General features: G+C 37.4%; 1 pseudogene; it reads right to left on the reverse strand.

Moving 5' to 3' along the window:
• Window positions 1-17,574: 17,574 nt before the first annotated feature.
• LOC100894753 (transcription intermediary factor 1-alpha pseudogene) lies at window positions 17,575-18,163 on the reverse strand (annotated as a pseudogene).
• Between the last annotated feature and the right edge of the window lie 2,140 nt (window positions 18,164-20,303).

A 20,303-nucleotide genomic window follows, 5' to 3' on the forward strand; every position in this document is an offset into this window, starting at 1 on the left:
TGAAACCCCGTCTCCACTAAAAATACAAAAAATCAGCTGGGCATGGTGGCACGTGCCTGTAATCCCAGCTACTTGGGAGGCTGAGGCAGGAAAATCACTTGAACCCACAGGGGCAGAAATTGCAGTGAGCCAAGATCACGCCATTGCACTCCAGCCTGGGTAACAAGAGCGAAACTCTGTCTCAAAAAAGAAAAAAAAAAAGAAAAGAAAAGAAAAGAAAAATCAGGCAGAAGACTCTTTCAGCAATCCAGGAAGGAGATGATGTTGGCTTGGCCTAGGTGCAATCAGGGCTTCAGTGGAATATTTGCTTTGTTTCAGCAGACAGGCTCAGGAAAGAATGTTCTGAGATGAAGAACATCTTTAAACTTAGTTTAGAGATACGAGCTCTCCAGAGGTGATTTAGGGCATAGGGTAAATGAGGGAGGGTGGAAACACAAATGCAAGAAAAGCTGAGATCAGATTAAGAAGGGCTGAATGGACAGACTGAGGAGCTTGGACTCTTTCTTGCAAAAAATGGGACCATAAGGGGAAAGGCCTGATGTAACCTTGGCTTTTATGAGATAATTCTGGAAGCCTTGTAAATGATGGTTTGGAAGAGGCAGAAGGCAAGAGGTGAGCAAAACTTAGACTAAAATTATAGCAGTTTGCAAGGATAAGAAAAGAAATGTTCACGTAATTGAGTATCTAAGGTACTTAAATGTTCTGCATAATGGATATAATTATACCTACTGCACTGGTTTCTTATGCTGTTAAATGAATTAGTGCATGAAAAGTACTCAGAATAGAATCTGACACATGTTAACCCTTTAATAAATACTAGCTATTATTCATATATTAAAAATATTAATGATATTATTTCTATGTACCAGTCTATGGACTAGTATTATTTCTAAGGACTAGGCCTGAAGAATATATATATTTTTTAACTACCTTATTTTATTTTTGAGAAGGAGTCACTCTGTCACTAAGGCTGGAGTGCAGTGGTGTGATCTTGGCTCACTGCAATTTCCGCCCCTGTGGGTTCAAGTGATTCTCCTGCCTCAGCCCTCAAGTACCTGGGATTACAGGTGTGTGCCACCACTCCTGGTTAGTTTGTTTTTCTATTTTTAGTAGAGATAGGTGTTTCATCAGGCTGGTCTCAAACTTCAGACCTCAGGTGATCTGTCCGTCTCGGCCTCCCAAAGTGTTGGGATTACAGGCGTGAGCCACTGCGCCTGACCTAGGCCCGAAGAACATAAAAAGGACCATCATTTTGTTGGGGCAGACATTATTAAAGGAATTTGTGTTCCAACTAACTATAAGTCACAGGAGACCTAAATGCTATAATGGTGCTGCATACATGTATGTGGTTCTTTGGATGAGGTGGGATATGGAGAGAAGAAAGAGATTTAAAATAAGAATGTTGTAGAATTTTGAGGGGAAGACATGGAAAAAAAATTAAGAAGGAGCTTGGTGAACAGGTAGAAACTTTGAACGAATAAGTTATGGTATGGCACAAAGTTGAGAACGCAGACATTGAAATTATCCTTAGCAAACTAATGCAGCAACAGAAAACCAAATACCGCACATTCTCACTCTAAGTGGGAGTTAAATGATAAGAACTTGTGAACACGAAAAAGGAAACAACAGACACTTGGTTCTGCTTGAGGGGGGAGGGTGGAGAGGAGGAAGAGGAGCAGAAAAGATAACTATTGGCTACTGGGCTTAATACCTCGGTGATGAAATAATCTGTACAACAAACTCCCATGGCACGTGTTTACCTATGTAACAAACCTTCACATGTACCCCCAAAACTAAAATAAAAGTTTAAAAAAGGAAGAAATGTAACTGATACTGAATCCTGACTGAACTCCATCTGGGCTTTGTGGTTTTTGGCAACTTCCCTTCTCCAAGCTTCAGTTTTCTCATCTTTTAAATGATTTTGAAAATCTTGACACTTCCATGATGAAAAATTAAGATGATGCAGGTGAAGTGCATAGCATAGTGCCTGGTACACCTTAAGAAGACAATTGATATTGCTATGATATTTTACTTACTATCATGATCCAGTCAACCCTAATGAGGAGTATTACCCGCTTCCATGTGCTTATGAGGAGCATTACTCATGAGAAGTATTACCAACCCTTATGAGGAGTATTACCAGCTTATTTTACATGTTTTAAATCTTTAAATGTATTAAATCATCCTTTAAATGTTGTCTTTTACCCAATGTGAAGGGAAAATCTTGCCCTGATATTTGCATTTTGATTCCTTGGTTTTTCCTGCTTTCACCTCAACATCAAGGAAATCTCCCTTTCAAATTAAAAAGAGACTTAACATTTTTAAGTATAGTTGCCCCCCTCATCACCTTAAAACTGTGGCATTTTGATGTTATTTGCACAGACTTTCAGAATGGAAGATACTCTATAGAGTTAGCACAAAATACAGTGCTAATGTGGCAATGAATTGGTGTCAGTATCCCAACCTGCTGATGAGTAAGAGCATCCCAGGCATGTGTTAGGATGTTCAGAAATGTGTGCACGTGTTAATGAGCAACATGTGGTGAAATGGAAGTGTGTTTTAAGGCAAGAAAATCAGTTTCCCTGGTCTTTCCTATTCACCCATCTGTCTTTTCATGTTAAGATCAACTGAGTCACAGCACTTAGGAACAAAGGGACATTAATATGTGACTATTACTGGGATATTCAGAACTACAGATACAGAGACAGTTCGAAGGAACTTTCAAATATATGGTTTAACTCCTACGCATTGCTATGCAGTATAATCTTAAGCAATTTCTGTAGTAAAAATTTATTATCTTCTGAGGCTTCCTATCCCATTTGGGGATAGCTGCGACTACTCAAAATTATTAATTATTAATTTTTATTTTCTTAATGAACTAACCTTGAGATGTGTCTCTCCGTAGCCTCTGCCTGTTTGGTGAGACCTAGAGCTGTAGCCCACTTTTATCTTTGTCGCTCACATATTTTAAAATACTGGCCACGTCGTCCTTTGTCTTATCTTAGATTTCTTGCTTGGCTTCTTTTATTCAGTCATCCTGTCATTCTCCTTTGAGATTCTCACTTGCTGTTGTGTTTGGGCACTTATAATAAAACAGAACTAAGCAATTCTCAGGTGCCTCCCATTCACTTCTTTCTGTTAACCTGAATAAAGAAGGAAGTAATGGCAGAAGTAGGTTCAGCAACATAAGTTCGCAGGAATAAGCAGTATACAAGGAATTCCAATCCAGGTCTCCTTGACACCAGAGTATGCACAGCTGACAAATATGCCATACTGCCTTCTAATGCCCCCCTTTAATTGCCCTCCTCTTGTGCAAAGGCAAAACAAAATTCCTGCCGCAGTAATAGTATTAATCTTACTATGATGACTAATAAGAATAGCTGAAATTTATTGAGAACTAACTGATCTAGCTTCTTGACTTTGTCAACTATTATAATCTTCATAACGACTTTGAGATAAGTTCTCATTTTGCAATGAGGAAACCTAGGCCCAGTAATATTAAGTAATTACCTCAAAGTTGTGTAGCTAGTAAGCAGCAGATATAAAATTCAAAGATTGAAGTCCACCTCAAGAGCCTACACTCTGAAGCATTATGCTGTAACCCTAAGTTTCCGAATCTTGATGTTATACTGCTTAATACAATCTGAGTTAACACACATTTGTGCCAGTCATAGCTCACTCTTGATGGATATTGAGCTATCAGTGACAGTTTGTCTCTCTGTGTGTGTTAGTATATGTGTGTGCCTTTTGTTTCAGAAGAAAATATCTTACATTGTAAAGCCTTGTCTTCCCCACACTGGAATTGTTCCGTAGGGCTTGGTTTTTGCAGACCAACCATTTATCCTTATTAAAGGCTGCATTTAGGGATCCAGCCCATTGACTCAGCCTGACAAGACTTCTTTTGCTTCCTCATTCATCATTCCCTACTCTCTTTCTAAACTTCATGTTAATCACAAAAGAAAAAAAAGGTAAACACATCATCTAGCCTTGATTTAAGTTCTTAACATATTCTGCACAAGATAGAACTCAAGATACTTTGGGAGAGGAAGTATCCTTAAACTTCTAGGAGATGCTTCATTCTTTAAGCATTTGGCAGATATTTATTAAGCAAATTGTATCCTGGACAGCTATCATATTAGCCACGGTAAATACAACTTTTAGCCAAAATTAAATCTGTTTTAACATGACATTTTCAGATTACAAGTAGAAGAAATGTATTCATCAGATAATGATATAAATTAATGCTAAGTGTCCTGAAAGGGTTATACAGAGTAAAAATGTTCCTCTGAAGAAGTACTGATTACGTTGATCTGAACAATGAGCTGGACTAAGTAAAAAAAAAAAAAAGAAATGCTGATACTACTCTTAAACCAATTTACTTTGGCTATAGTTAACTTTATACTGGTTGAGCTATTAATAGAATGAGAAACTGATGAAGACAAACTATTAATGTTAGAATAAACCTTAAAAGGCTAAGCATGTGGCTCACACCTGTAATCCCAGCACTTTGGGAGGCCAAGTCAGGAGCATCATGAGGTCAGAAGTTCAAGACCAGCATGGTGAAACCCAGTCTCTGCTAAAAATAGCCAGGCATGGTGAGACATGCCTGTTGTCCTGGCTACTTGGGAGGCTGAGGCAGGAGAATCGTTTAAACCCAAGAGGTGGAGTTTGTAGTGAGCCAAGATTGCACCACTGCACTCTAGCCTGGACGACAGAGTAAGACTCTGTCTCAAATAATAAAATAAAATAAAAGTAAACCTTAATGATATTCTAGTTCATAGTTAGCCAAACTTGATGCTCTGTGAGATCCATGGTTATATCGTAAGTTAATAGTGTCCTGATTTTAACAAGTTCTCTGGAATTAGACAATTTGGAAAATCTGAAGCTAATCAATTTACGAGTTTCTTAAGAACTTTTCAGATCCTTTATTACAGCTTACCATATTTTCACACTCTTAGAGTTCTAGATAAAAAACAGTGTTTCCTTAACTTATTTGAATAGTATTCCTTTTTTCTGTGCAGCATCTCTTAAACTTTTCCACTTTCCAGAATATAGTCTGGGAAACACTGATTAAGTTTAACCCAACCCTTCAACCACCAGTGCTTAAAAACTTTTCTATCCAATTATTATCAAGTCCTTTCTTGGACAGCCTCAATAAATGAGAGATACACCCATTTTTTCAAATAAATGAAATACCTCAGACTTTGCCTAATTATTTTAATCTTGTGAATTTAACTCAGTTGCCTTTCCTAGCACTCAGAAGCATGAAAACAGTAATTGTATTTTGTGATTCTCGGGAGAAGAGCTGTTTATTACAAAGGTGAACACTAAATTGGAAAAGACTGTAGGAGCCTAGATTAGTCCTATTTTATTTTTATAAGAAAGCCACTTGATGCTGTACAAGAACCATTTTCTAAACTTCATTAATAAATAAAAATAAAGAGGCTGCATATTAATAAATGATGAAAGTGCCTCCCTTGGTAATTTTTTTAAGTATCTAAAAATAGTTTCAGTCTTTATCTACAAATGTAATGCAGTTAGAAGAGTCACTGAGAATGTCATTACATTGCATGTTTGTCAGCAGAAGCGGGGAGACAGAAGGGAGCCCCATCATTTGAGACATAAGACATCTTTGTGCAGATAACTTAACTCAATGCAGGTTATTTACAGTGTTTTCCTTGATTACTGTAGATTGTGCAATGTCACAAAGGGGCAAAATTTATAGACCAAAGTGAAAAAGAATCAGATGGCCTTCTGGAGTGGAGCTGATCACTTTAATATGCTAATATATCATCACCGTTTTGAGGCTATGCTTCTCTTATTACTCATATATCACATTAAATTGTTTACATGTCCTTCTCACTACTAGCAGGCAAGGTTTTTTTTCCCCCTTAGGTTAGAGATACATCTTTAACTTACTTTTCCTAGTACTTAGCATATCTCCTGATATAAATTTTGAAATAACGATTCAAGCATTATTTATTAATTTTTCATTGTAACAAATGTCAAATTCCAAGAATTGCATCTCTCAGACCCAACGGAATTGCATTCATGAAAATCCAGTCATGAAAGTTTACACAAAATCACCCTTCTTGGTGTTACAAGCTTGATAGTAGATTGAAATCTATCCTAGAAGGCGCATTTACACCAAGGAGACTGGTAAGCACTACAAATCACTACCCTCTCCACTCTAGCTGTTAAACATTTATTAGCACAACATGTCCTATGCCTCGTACAGTTTCTCTCCAGCTCTCTTCCCTTTTCTCTTTTGGTCTCCACTGCAAGCAGTCAGAGGATTTGGGGGGCTTAGAGTTTTTTTTCTTAACCTTGGCTGATTCTGTGCTCAACCTTAAAAAACATTCTCCCTGACCTTGCTTTTATTCTACAACATTCACCTCTCTCTCTCTCTGTTTACTTCTCTTTCTCTTTCTCTTTCTCTGTCTTTCTCGGCCTCTCTCTCTCAAACTCAATGGCAGGAAAGCTCATTCAGACATTGGTTTTAATGGAAGAAAATCCATTTTGGTTAGCGTTTTATAAATAAGGAGCATAGCATAAGAAAAAGCATGCATTTCAGAACTGGAGTAGAAATCCTTGCTCCACATTTTAGCTGTGCTCGTGAAGGAGTTGCTTAACTTCACTAATCCTTGTACTGTAATCTGTAAAGGAGAAAATAAAACCAATCACATAAGTTTGCTGTGAGGATTATATGAGATCATGCATCTAAAATGTCTAACAGAGTGCCTGGTACAGAATAGGTAGACAATAAACAGAGCTTATGCCATGTTTTTCTTTTAGGATTAGAAAGGTCCATTTCTAATCCTAAAAGAAAAACATGGCATAAGCTCTGATCAGCAGCACGGCTATGTTTATTTATTTTTATTTTTATTTATTTAATTAATTAATTTATTTTTTGAGACAGAATTTTGCTCTTGTTGCCCAGACTGGAGTGCAATGGTGCAATCTTGACTCACTGCGACCTCTGCCTCCTGGGTTTAAGCAATTCTCTTGCATCAGCCTCCCCAGTAGCTGAAATTACAGGCATGTACCACTATGCCCGGCTAATTTTGTATTTTCAGTAGAGATGGGTTTCTCCATGTTGGTCAGGCTGATCTTGAACTCCTGACCTCAGGTGATCCTCCTACCTCAGCCTCCCAAAGTGCTGGGATTACAAGCTTGAAGCACATCTATGTTTAAAAAATAATTGGAGAAGAAGGACCTGAAATAGATGCCAGGCTTAGTCACTTAAGCATTCCATGATCTGGGCAGAACTCTTGTAATCTCAGTGTTTCCACATCTGAGAGAGGATAATGATATCTCACTTGCCTCCCTCACAGTACAACTGAGAAAATTAAATGAGATAATACTTACATAAAAACTTTGAAAACAAATACAGGTTTGTGCATTAAGAGACAACTTAAAAATCCATGTATCCTGAACAAAAATTTCCACTTTTTTCAAACTGGAAAAAATTATTAGAAAAAGAATAAGTACAGAATTTGCATAGAACAAATCATTGCAGTGGTGTTATCAATAAGAAAATTGAAAATAAGCTACATATCCAATGATAAAAATGTATTAAGTAAATTCTAATACATCCATATAGTAGAATGGTCTACAGCATTAAAGTCATTTTGTAATAAATCTAAAAGAATGTATAACACATTGTTGAAAGATGTCAACATTGGGTGATAGGATTGTTGGAGTTTTCTTGATTTTGCTTCTCTAAATATTCCAATTACTTTATTTCTAATATACATAACAACACAGTACTATTAATGTATAATAAGAATAAAAATAATAAATGTTTTAGAATAGTGTTGTAAACAGTGCTGTTTTTGTTTTTGGTTTTTTCCCTCCAGACAGAGTCTTACTCTGTTGCACAGTCTGGAGTGCAGTGGTGTGATCTCGGCTCATTACGACCTCCACCTCCCAGGTTCAAGCTATCTTCCTGCCTCAGACTCTCAAGTAGCTGGGACTACAGCTGCAATCCACCATGTCCAACTAATTTTTTGTATTTTTAGTAGGGATGGGGTTTTACCATGTTGGCCAGGTTGATCTTGAACTCCTGACTCAGGTGATCCACCTGCCTCAGCCTCCCAAAGTGCTGGGATTACATGCATGGGACACTGCACCCAGACCATGTTACTTTTATAATTAGAGGGGAAGCACTAAAACACATCAATGAAATATGAGGAACCAATATTTATGTATTAGCATCATTTTTATTGAATTCACAATATGTACTATTCAAGTGAAGATACTTTTCTGATTACTTGTGGAATAGCTGATTTTCTAAAAGGATACTCTGAAAGGCATATCAGTGGCTTTTCAGAGTTTCATAGATGTAAGAACTTAGCCAATATCTTAGCAATTACCTCATAATGTTAGTGTTCATCTTTCTTTTTATGTTAATATTAATTGGGGGAGGAAGAATGACAAAGTAAGAAATAGGATTTTCTAGGTCTAGTTAGTTCTTGTTTCCCAATTTTAGAAAGAAAGTTTCTTCATTTGGGCACTCCTAATTTTTTTATACATTAAATGCAACGGTTAAGAAATTGGATCCATGATGGTGAAAAGAGATTTGTAGGACTTACATGGCTACTTAAAGGGAGCTTCTCAAATAGGTGCATTGAGTATACTGCTCTATTCTCTGCCAAGACCCTCAATCCAACATGAATAGGCCTCAGAATCTTTGTCTCCACTGAGTGATGCTCTCTTTTCTTGGCCACATTTTATTATTTTTTTTAGACAGAGTTTTGCTCTTGTTGCCCAGGTGGGAGTGCAGTGGTGTGATCTGGGCTAACTGCAACCTCCACCTCCCAGGTTCAAGTGATTATCCTGCCTTAGCCTCCAGAGTAGCTGAGATTACAGGCACCCACCACCATACCTGGCTAATTTTTTGGTATTTTTAGTAGACAGAGTTTTACCATGTTGGCCAGTCTTGAATTCCCAACCTTAAGTGATTCTCCCACAATGCTGGAATTACAGGAGTGACCCACCACACCCAGCCCTTGGCCACATTTTATTGATCAAGTTATAGATACATGTTTTGAGGTTGGCAGGTGAAATTCTCAAGACATGGTTTCTACACATCTCAGAAATGTACTCACAGTATTGGCAGAGCTCTAAAAGAAGATCCAAATTGCTGAAGTTCTGGGATCTGCCCTGACCCCTGACTCTTAAGATTTAAGACTATTCCACCCTATATTCCATTCTCTGAACTACCCCATTTTCCTTCTAATAAATTAGTCTCCTTTTAATCTAATAGATTAGGCAATCAGTTTCTGTTGCTACAACAAGAACAACAAAAATGTTAATTAATGAAGTATGTGCCTATTTTAAAAAAGAGCCATTAGTTGAATACAGAATGTGTGATTACTCAACTTAATATTAACTATGTCATTGATAATGGTCGTGGATATACTATCCTAAATATGCTTCTAAGAACCAATATGGCAAAGGAGCATGAACTTATATCAAAGCTGAAGGCAAATTACCCAAAGCTGCTGAGAGAGAATTGCTGGAATGGGATCTATGTCATAAAATAGGAACCAACCCCCATTAAGTGTGAAGTATGAATTGAAAATGAAAATGGAAGACAACGGGCAAATTTGGCGGTGAGTGAGAGGCATAGATCAGTGCCTGAAGTTTTGTGATTCTAGCTGAGCTGGTATGAAAAATGATGTTCCATTGGGTGGGCAGTATATATACAAGGGAGAACAAATCTTCTTAAAGAAGCCCTGCAGGATGAAACATGGCTTCTTTAGTGTAAAAGAAATATTAGTTAACATTGTTATAATGTTTCCGTGTCCTGCACAGGTGTTATTACTATGTTTAATATAATGTCTGTGCCAGTGATCTTCACCTCTGATTTTTGAATAGGCCATGACATCTTCAATTATCTCAAGATACACTGAAAATTTGTCAAAGATTCTTGAAACAGAATTAAATGTCATACCTGCTAATTATAAAAATAAATGCAAGTAAGACATAGTTTTGTCATTGAATTAAACTGATGGCTTTTAAATAATGCTTGTTCATGGAGGTTTGGAACTGCTGATTTGGGAACTGCAGGATAAGGCAAATATATCAAAAGATTCAGGCAGAGAAAGCTATGCTTGTGATGGGGAGAGATGGAGAGCTGGTGACAAAAGCTGTTGAGTCGAGAACACCTTGCCACTTATTATAGTTAAGATAGCTTGCTTTGCCTTGGGCTCTTTATTTTAATGTAGATGTCTGAGAGTGAGTGGGTGATTGAGGGAAACGGAGAGAGGTTATGTGTCTTCACAGGGCAAGATAGCAATTGAATGACTACCAAACCCATCCCCTGTGATGTTAATATATGCACTCATTGTTCCACCCTCTTTTCTAGTAATGGTAAACAACATTTGTCACTTGCAATAGACTACTTTTCACTTCCAAACTGATGGTGAGCTGCCATTTGTATTTCAAGTACCAAAGCTTAGGCTGCAGAAGCAGAAAGCCCAGAAAAGATATATGTGGTGGGTGGAAAGAGCGAATAGAACAAGGTTCGAATGTGCAATTCAGTGACTCGTTCATAAGTCTGGCCTCTATGACAGGAGATGTCCTAATGCCTCATTAATTCCCGCAGAGATGACAATGATGTATCACCCCCTTTCAATATTAACTAAGTAATGCATGCAGAAAAAAACAACTAATTTGCTCACATTTAATGCGTTCATTAAGCTATTAGTCTTTCAACAACAGATTTAATAACAAATTAACATTTCTTTTAAATAAAAAAAAAATCATAGCCTCAACAGCCCCCAGTTAATACAATTATTTTGTGTTTGGAGTGCAGTGCGTTACGAGAGAAAACACTTGGTACTAGAGTGTGTGTGAAAAAGCCTATGTTGGGTCCTTCTCATTTACTACCCAATTAGTCACACTGGGGCATTATTTTCCTAGAATAAAAAATGTTTCAGTGGAACAAAAGGACTCTTGGAAGTAGATGTGAGAAAGTCAAAGACAAAAACCAAAACTCCAGAATGGGTAATTTTGTGATTTGGATCATGATAAACTTAAAATAAATAAGTAAATAAAGGTTTATTTCAATCATAAGGTTTGTGAAACAAGCAAAATTGATTCTGGTCAAACATCAATATTTACCTAACAGTCATTTAGTTCCTATTATATGTTGGGCACCAGAGTAGATGACGTCAGAGATTAAACATAAAGACAAACAAAAACATGCATTCTTTGTCTCAACGAGGTTTCCTTGAATATCTACTATACGACATGTGCCATGCTGAGCAAGATGAATAAATCGTAGCCTGTTTTCTTGAGGAAGTTACAAATGACTGTGGAAGATGTGAGCAAAAAACCCATATACAACTGACAAAATCTTAAAATATAAGAATAGACAAAGTGCTTTGAGAACAAAGATAAAGGAGGCTCTGACTTAAATGAGAGATTTGGAGCAAGCTTTGTGTGTGAAGTGAAGTTTAAGCTGGGACTTTAAGATTGGAATACATTAGACAGGCAGATATGAGTGGAAAGTACACTCTACATTTAGTGACAGCAGGAGAAAATATACAAAGAAAACCTGTAATGCAAAATAAAAACAAACAAACCAACAAATACTTGGATTTAGCTTCTTTTTTTTTTTTTTTTTGAGACGGAGTTTCGCTCTTGTTACCCAGGCTGGAGTGCAATGGTGCGATCTCGGCTCACCGCAACTTCCGCCTCCTGGGTTCAGGCAATTCTCCCGCCTCCGCCTCCTGAGTAGCTGGGATTACAGGCACGCACCACCACGCCCAGCTAATTTTTTTTCATTTTTAGTAGACAAAGGGTTTCACCATGTTGACCAGGATGGTCTCGATCTTGACTTCATGATCCGCCCTACTCGGCCTCCCAAAGTGCTGTGATTACAGGCGTGAGCCGCCGTGCCTGGCCTGGCTTCAGTTTTAATCAGTTCTGGCTGCTATACCAGAATACCAGAGACCGGGTGCCTTCAACAACAAGCATTTATTTATTTCTCAAGGTTCTAGAGGCTAGGAATGTCAAGATGAAGGTGCTGGCAGATTTGGTGCCTGGTGAGGGTTCTCTTTTTGATTTCCAAACAGTCATCTGCTCCTTGTGCCCTCACATAGCAGAAAGAGAGCAGCAGAGCTCTCTGAGATCTTCATCATAGCATCATAAGGGCATTTTTTTTTTTTTTGAGATGGCGTCTCGCTCTGTTACCAGGCTAGAGTACAGTGGCACAATCTTGGCTCACTGCAACCTCCACCTCCCAGGTTCAAGAATTCTCCTGCCTCACCCTCCTGAGTTGCTGGGACTATAGGTGCATGCCACCATGCCCACCTAATTTTTTGTATTTTTAGTAGAGAGGGGATTTCACTATTGACCAGGATGGTCTCGATCTCCTGACCTTGTGATCTTCCCGCCTCTGCCTCCCAAAATGCTGGGATTACAGGCGTGAGCCACTGTGCCTGGGCTTATACGGGCACTATTACCATTTAATGCTGGTTTCACACTCATGATCTCGCAGAGTCCCTACCTCCTAATACTATCACACTGAAGGTTAAGATTGTGAACTGTGGAGGGACACATTTATCTATAACAGCCATTCTATTGGACATTACCCATTTTCTTTTCCCCCAGGATTCCAAAGCATTTTATTATATGCGTTTGAATGGAGTTCTTTTCTATAGAAGCAGAGAAGACTTAGAAATTACATATATTGATTAGGGTCTACAAATAAATTCATATGGTATTTTCAAAATGGGCTTTAACAAGCAATATAACTAAAGTATTATGTTCCTTTTGAGAACACAGTCTTTTTTCACTTTTTGTAGTTAACTATCTCAGGGTGAAACAAATTTTAATATACTCTGTTAAATAAATGTGGGAATTTTATAGCAGTCTAAATAGGTATCACTCAAGAACATTGCCTCATATACTTTTATTCCTACCCTCATCACATTTCCTATTTGTTTGTATCATCCATAGCACATTATGCACGTTTTCAATCATAGGCAATCGTATTGCATGCATCCCCTCTCTTAAGTATCTGCCTTCAAAACAAACCTGACACAACATATATATATATATATATATATATATATATGATATATACATATATGATATATCATATATATCATATGTCATATATAATATATATATATCATATATATACTATATATAATATATATATCATATATATACTATATATATATATATACTATATATATATACCATATGTATTTGAAATGGGATCTTGCTCTTGTTCTGTCACCCAGGCTGGAGTTAACTGACACAATCATGTTTCACTGTAGCCTGGAACTCCTAAGCCACAAGGTGACTCAAGAGATCCTCCTGCCTCAGCCTACCGAGTGGCTATGACTACAGGTGCATGCCACCATGCCCAGCTAACTTTTTTTTTTTTCAATACAGAGTGTCACTCTATTGCCAGGCTGGAGTGCAGTGGCTTAATATTGGCTCACTGCAACCTCTGCTTCCCGGGTTCAAGCAATTTTCCTGCCTCAGCCTTCAGAGTAGCTGGGATTATAGGCATGCACGCCTGGCTAATTTTTGTAGTTTTAGTAGAGACGGGGGTTCATCATGTTGGCCAGGCTGACCTCAAATTCCTCAGGTGATCCACCTGCCTCAGCCGCCCAAAGTGCTGGAATTACAGGTGCTAGCCAACACCCCTGCCATTAATTATAATTAAAAATAAACTCTGGAGTAAAATTTGTTGTATTAGCCAATCTATTAATAGATGCAGGCACTGTATTTTCTTTACCATATACATACTTCTTTGGTTTGAAGAAGCTCTTGAAATTATTTCTGAGATAAGACTATGCTGATTGACAACTGTACAATGTTAGTTATTAATATTATTCCACGTCTGATGGATTTCTCCCATCATGATATACTTTGCAGATTCCTGGGGTGAACTTTGATTTGTCACCTTGGGAACCAATGAAAGAGAAATAAATCTTGAAAAAGCTCAACATCCATCTTTTTGGAAGAGTAAAGGAGCAAATGAGTAAATAACATCTACATCAATATTCAATGTCTACATGCACACCCGAACTTTGAAGAACATCTGTCTTCCTGCCACTAATGATTTCGTTCCAGATGTAGTCCAAATATGTTTGCAAATGGGGAGTGAAGGGGTTAGCACAATTTACTTTGCAAGCAGTTGATGGTTATCACAGCTATTTTTGTTTCTTTTTTAAAGTATATACATGTCAAAAGTGATATGGCACCCCACAATGATGTGTTTGAAATGACAGTAAAATAAATCTAAAATTGCCTTTGGCTTTGCTCTGATGTTCCTCATCTTAAAAAGAGAGACAATATGGTGTAATGACAGGCATGTGGACTTTGGAGTCAGACAAGAATTTGAAGCCTTGCTGATGAACAGCTTTACAGATAGTGATGTGCGCAAGCTACCCATTTATGCCTTTGATTTCCTATGTGACCTTGAAAAAAGCCATTCTTATTAATAATAGAAAAATAATAGAGTGTTATTTATTATGTATCAGTTATCTTAAGTGCAGTACATTAAATAACATTTTTATGGTCTTTCTATCTGCCATATAAATTTTGTGTGGTTTATATTCCAATTTCAGACATGAGATCCAAGCCATAGTGAGGTGAAGTAATCTGCACTGAGACCTGGAGCTGGGATAGAAAATTCAGGTTGTCCAAAACAAATTCAAAACCTCAACTCAAAGCAGCCACATTCTAACATCTGTTGTTTAGCAACACGCCCTCAGATAATTGCAGACTGCAGCAGCTACTAAACAGCAACAGTATCAGTAAGAGTCAAAACAGCTAACACTTGTTTAGGTACTTTTTACATGACTGCTGTAGCCCTGACAACCTACTGCTTTTAATCTCAGAGTCTTCCCTATAACTCAGTGAGGTAAGTCTTCTCATGGACAAGGAAAGGGAGGCAGAACAACTGAAGCCCTAGGTCATAAAGTTATTAAAGGCTAGGGCAAAAATTTGAATTCTGGTATGACTGGGTTGACTCTAGATGCTGTATGTTTATTTTGCTTTCTTTTCTTCTCCCTCCCTCCCTCCCTTTCTTTTTTTGTTGTGGCACACCTTTAAAATTTCTTGAATGAATGGGTAAATTATCTTAGTCCTGATTCTTAGTTGCAAAATGGTTATGATTAATAATAGCTCCCAATAATGAAATGTATCCCACTTTTGTGAAAGTAGGCATTATTATCATTCCTATTTTATGATGACACTGAGACTCGAAAAAGGTTCAGCCACTTCACCAAACATGCTCGTTTAGGAAAAGATAGAACCGAGCCTCAGAATTGGCCCTCACAGTCCAAGGGCTCTGTGCCTCACCTTCTCCGTGTTTCCTCCTCTCAACTGTGAACTATCTTGATGAAATGTTCTTATATATTGGATGTTTTGGGATTGTAGACTCATGCTCTTCCTTAGACTATGTATTTTTTTATTATAATAACTAAGAAATAAATATATCTAATATAGTATTAGGCAGGAGAAGAAGGCAGAGAGCTGAGTCTCTGCAGTGTTTAAAAGATTTTAAAAGCTATTTGCAGCTTGCAACATAAAAAGTACAGGAAGAGAGACTTGACACATTGAAATTCAAATGTATCTTTCTGGCAGCAAACTATCTCAGGGTCCTGGCAGCCTGAGTCTGGGTGAGCTGAGAAGTAATGAAGCCCTGCGTCTCATGTCATTGACTCTGCCATTTCAAGTACCACATCCATAACAGTAGACGCAAACTGGTGGGTCCCTCTCTACTTCACTAAATTGAAATGGTTCCACGGGGGAATGTGGCAACAGGGATGAAAGAAAAATAACATTTCTTTTCCCACTGTAAAAAGGGAAGGTGCTGATCATGTTAATTCAAAAGAGAGACATCTGGAAATGGAGGTAGGACATGGTGACATTATGCCTAGTCATGCTTCAGTAAAACATTCAACATCTTAGAGAATGCAAACATATGCTCTCACGGGTTCCTTCCCTCCCTTCCTTCCTTCCTTCCTTCCTTCCTTCCTTCCTTCCTTCCTTCCTTCCTTCCTTCTTCTTCCTTCCTTCCTTCTTTCCTTCCTTCTTCCTTTCTTCCTTCTTTCCCCTTTGCCACCCCTCCCCTCCTCTCCCTTGCCTCCCACCCTTCCCATCTCCTCGTTCCTCCCCTCCCTTCCCCTCTTCTCTCCCCTCCCTTTTCCTCTCCCGTCTCCTCTCCTCTCCTCTCTTTTCTTCTTCCTTCTTGTAATGAGGGCATCAGGACTAAAGATATTTCTCATTCCACCCCAATCATTCCCTCTGTGTAATAACTTGGTCTTTTGGTTTCCAGATTCAAATTAACTTAGCATAGGTTAAAAATATTTAATGCATCCCATGTTGGAAAGGACAAGGTTAGTAGCTTCTGACAATGCCGGATATAGGGACACAAATGATATGATGAGAATTCATTATTTACTTCCCAATCATGTTTTTTTTTCTCTATTTTGCCACTACTTTCTTAGAGTTTTATTTGCCCATGGTTCTAATATTGTTTCTGGTATTTTCTGGGGTTTCTCCTTTTTTCGTTACTAACAGAGAAAAAAAGAGTGAGTCTGCTTTCCTGATAGCTTAAAAAATATCCCAGAATTTAGTCTCTTTGTCTGTGATAAGTTTGACATAGCAACAAATCTATCCCTGAAACAATGTTATTAGCAGTATGCTGCATTTTATTTCCTTAAGCTCACCTTAGAGCAACACATGGACTCAACTCCAACTGAATATATAGATTGAGAGTGGAGGAAAGATGCTCCTCTTCAAATAAAATTGAAAATTTTTGCAAAAGAAGAGTAAATGAATGCTGTGTAACATAAACAGTTCAATGCACATGTCCTTCTATTAGACCTCAAAGGCATAATAACTAGTTAAATTCTGATGAACCACAGAGCCGAAAGAGCCATTACATCTCATGTAGCTTTTTAAATTTGTTTTGTTTTCCTGATTTTTCTTTAATACTGTTGCCATCTTACATAATGTACTATTAGATGCCTTCTTAATAGCATCTAATCTACCCTTCTGGTGCACCAATTGACTTCCTGGGATGGAACTCTTGTTACCACCCATACTTGTGGATTACTGTTTTTCAGTAGAGTACACGTAACTCATATGGCCAGCCCATATAATTCATGGGTATTGGTATTAATTTCTGAAACTGAATTAACGCAGACATCCAAACCACATATACTTGTCAACTTAAGAGTTTGTACAAAGTCTATTTCCTTTCTACGGTAGCTATCACTAAGATTGCAGCTTAGGAATCCAAGAAGTGGGAAGAATGTCTCTGTTTTAAATGCTTCTCTCTTCCATCTTTTTTATATCCTCCTTTATTCCTTCCTTCCATGTTCTTTCCTCCACTCATCTTCTTTCTTTTTCTTCCTTAGAGGTTAACAGAAATGGGTTATTAAGGAAATCAAAGTCTAGTAAATGTCCAAAACATAGAGGTCAGAGGAGTCACAAACTCTTCTTTGCAGTAATGTTAAATTACTGACAAATGATCTTTGAAAGCAAAAAAAAAAAAATCTAAAAACCAGCACAAGCCAGTGGTGCTGCATATTATTTAAGCATTTGGCATTCTTCACTGTTTTTGAAGCGTTATCTTCCAGGGCTGCATGGAGTCATCATCTGAATCATCACCATATTTATTATCTTCTGATTCATTCCTGAATTCTGGTTTAGGAAACCATTTTTCTTGGATAGAGGTTCTTTAAAAGTTCTTCAAAATAATTTTCAAGTTTTATGCCAACATTGACTACTTCTGAATAAGGCTCATTGAATTCAGCACAGTTTTGAAACATCAATCTAAAATCAGCTACAAAATCTTCAGTTTCGAGCATATGGAATAATCTTCTTGTAGTCTTATCTTGATGACTGACAAATCCATCAGATTTTTAATGATTTTATAATAATCAGGCACAGCTACAGGAACAGGGTCTTGAAAAGCCAGGCTCATTTCATGGCAGTAAAGAAATAAAAGCAGGCGTTCACATTTCCTTTCATCTATAGGTGTAAATTTAACAAGGCCTTCAGTTTCCTTTTTTTCTGAGTTGTGACTGGGAACATCACAATCATATTCAACTTCTGGTTTAGATAAGTCTCGGCACAAAGTGCAAATCTACTCTCCACTCGCACATTCATGGTTCATAAGTGGATTTATCAAAAAAATGTATATTTCTAAGATTTGCACAGGTTGTTCCTTTATTATAATGTGACCTGATGCATTATTCAAGTCTAGATTTTTCATGTTTTCCTAAGAAACTAGAAGGTTTGGCACCCCTGAGCCAACATTCTGACTTGGCAATTATCATCTGGAAATAAGTAGTTGCTTTATCCTTGAGCCAAAGATGCATGCTTCAGTTCACCACATCTCAAGTATTCTATATGTCTCCTCAACACAGGAGACCAATTTAAGTAATCAGAATTCAATATATTTGTCCTGTTGACATTTTTGAAGCAGAAAATTGTGTCTCTATTAAAATCGCGATGGTGGCAGAACGAGTGTTTTATGTGCCTCAAGAAAATGGAAGCAGATATGTTCTTTGGGGAAGTAAAGTAATAGCCTTAAAAGTTTAATAAACCAAAACTTCATGTAAATAATTTATTGACATTTTAAAAAGCAGGCTTTTGCATTGGAACCCCATATCAATGTTATTCATCATAATTTTACAGAAGGTGAAACTGAAACTAAAGATGATAACATCTTGACAAGATCCCACACAAAGGTAGTGGAGCTGAGATTATTACGTCTGTATGTTTTTCTCTCCTCCCCCACTTCTTAGCCTCCACAACATACACCATGAACACATTGTAGGAAATTGGGAAAATAGAAGAAAAAACTTTTTACTTAAACTGTAAAATTAATGTAAATATTTGCAGGGAAAAAATCTCACCTATAATTTTACCACACTGAAAGCAAAAAGTTATTTTTTCTTGTTTGTTACTCTTAAGTTTATACCCATTATTTTATAATCTAATTATCGAATGTATGCAACACTGTGTCCTGCTTGGTTGAATGTTTTATATGCATTTATTTTTGTCATGACATAGTGTTAATCACTATGAAATGTGTACATAATTGTCCAGGAACAAATGTGCTACAGTTTTGTAACACTTCCTTTTCTTTTCTTTGCACATTCCCCCAATTTTTTTTCTCTTCTATTTTGTCTTCTATTCCAACCTCTCTTCCAGCCAAATGAAAAATATTTCACAGGAAATACCCCAAGTGTTTAGACAAACATTTAGTGGTAGGCTTGAGGAAGGTATTATACTAGGGGTAAGAATCTTAATCTAAGATTCAGAAATTGGAAAATTAAGAAGGAAAATCCAAAGAGAACATTCCAGATTGGCAGGGAAGTATAAGGGACTAATTGTTTTTATTAGGAATAATTCCATAATATTCAGAGGAACCCAAAGATACTAAAGCCAGTTCTTGAGATTCTCATAGATGGGAGATACAGAAGAAACACAGAGAGCAGGCATGCCCTGATTCAGGGCTCAAACGATTTGTTCATGAGACTCCTTCTCACACCTGTTCTTTCTATATCTGTATATTAGCTCTTTTACATCTTTAAGCAGGTTCCATTCGTGGTGTTTCGAAGAATGCTACTGCCAGCACAATTGACATTTTCGTATTATCATGACATCCAAGGAAAGAAGCAATATTTCGAGGCAGAAAAGTCCCAGGAAAGCATAATAAAGTTTGGTTCATGTACCTATTTCCAAAATAATTATGGAGGCCAGGAAAATGGATTATTCATTCATTCTTCATTTATGCATTTGTTTATTTGTTTTGTACAGACCCATGTCACTCTGAGGAGCTGGGAGTATGCAATCCATTAGCAGATGAAAGAGAAAGAGATAGAAGCATCTAGTATCTACTAGCTAGCACAATAGCTCAAAACTGAGTGGCAAGAAGAGTTAGCATTTGAGGGCTTATGGTGAAGGCAAAATATTAGAAATGGATAAACCATTCCACCAGTATTTATTGATTCCCTGAGATTTTCTGAACTCCATTGTATGATTAAAAATAATATTCAGCAACTAAATTTATTCTGGACCAGAAGGAATTATTTGCTTTCTAAGGTAACGAGAGAAGGAAATGCAAGGTATCACAAAATTGGATTCTAAAGGTGTCAGCTATGAGAGGCATTGATGGGAGAAGAGCTTTAACCAGAGACAGAAAGGCTTTATGGGGCAGATGAGCCTTTGAAGGATAAATAAGTAAATGTCTAAGAGTTGTGATGAGCACAGTGTGTGAGAAAGATGGGAAGGAACCTTCAGGCTGG

This window comes from Callithrix jacchus, chromosome 1 (assembly GCF_049354715.1).
Source record: "Callithrix jacchus isolate 240 chromosome 1, calJac240_pri, whole genome shotgun sequence".
Classification (NCBI taxonomy): Eukaryota; Metazoa; Chordata; class Mammalia; order Primates; family Cebidae; genus Callithrix; species Callithrix jacchus.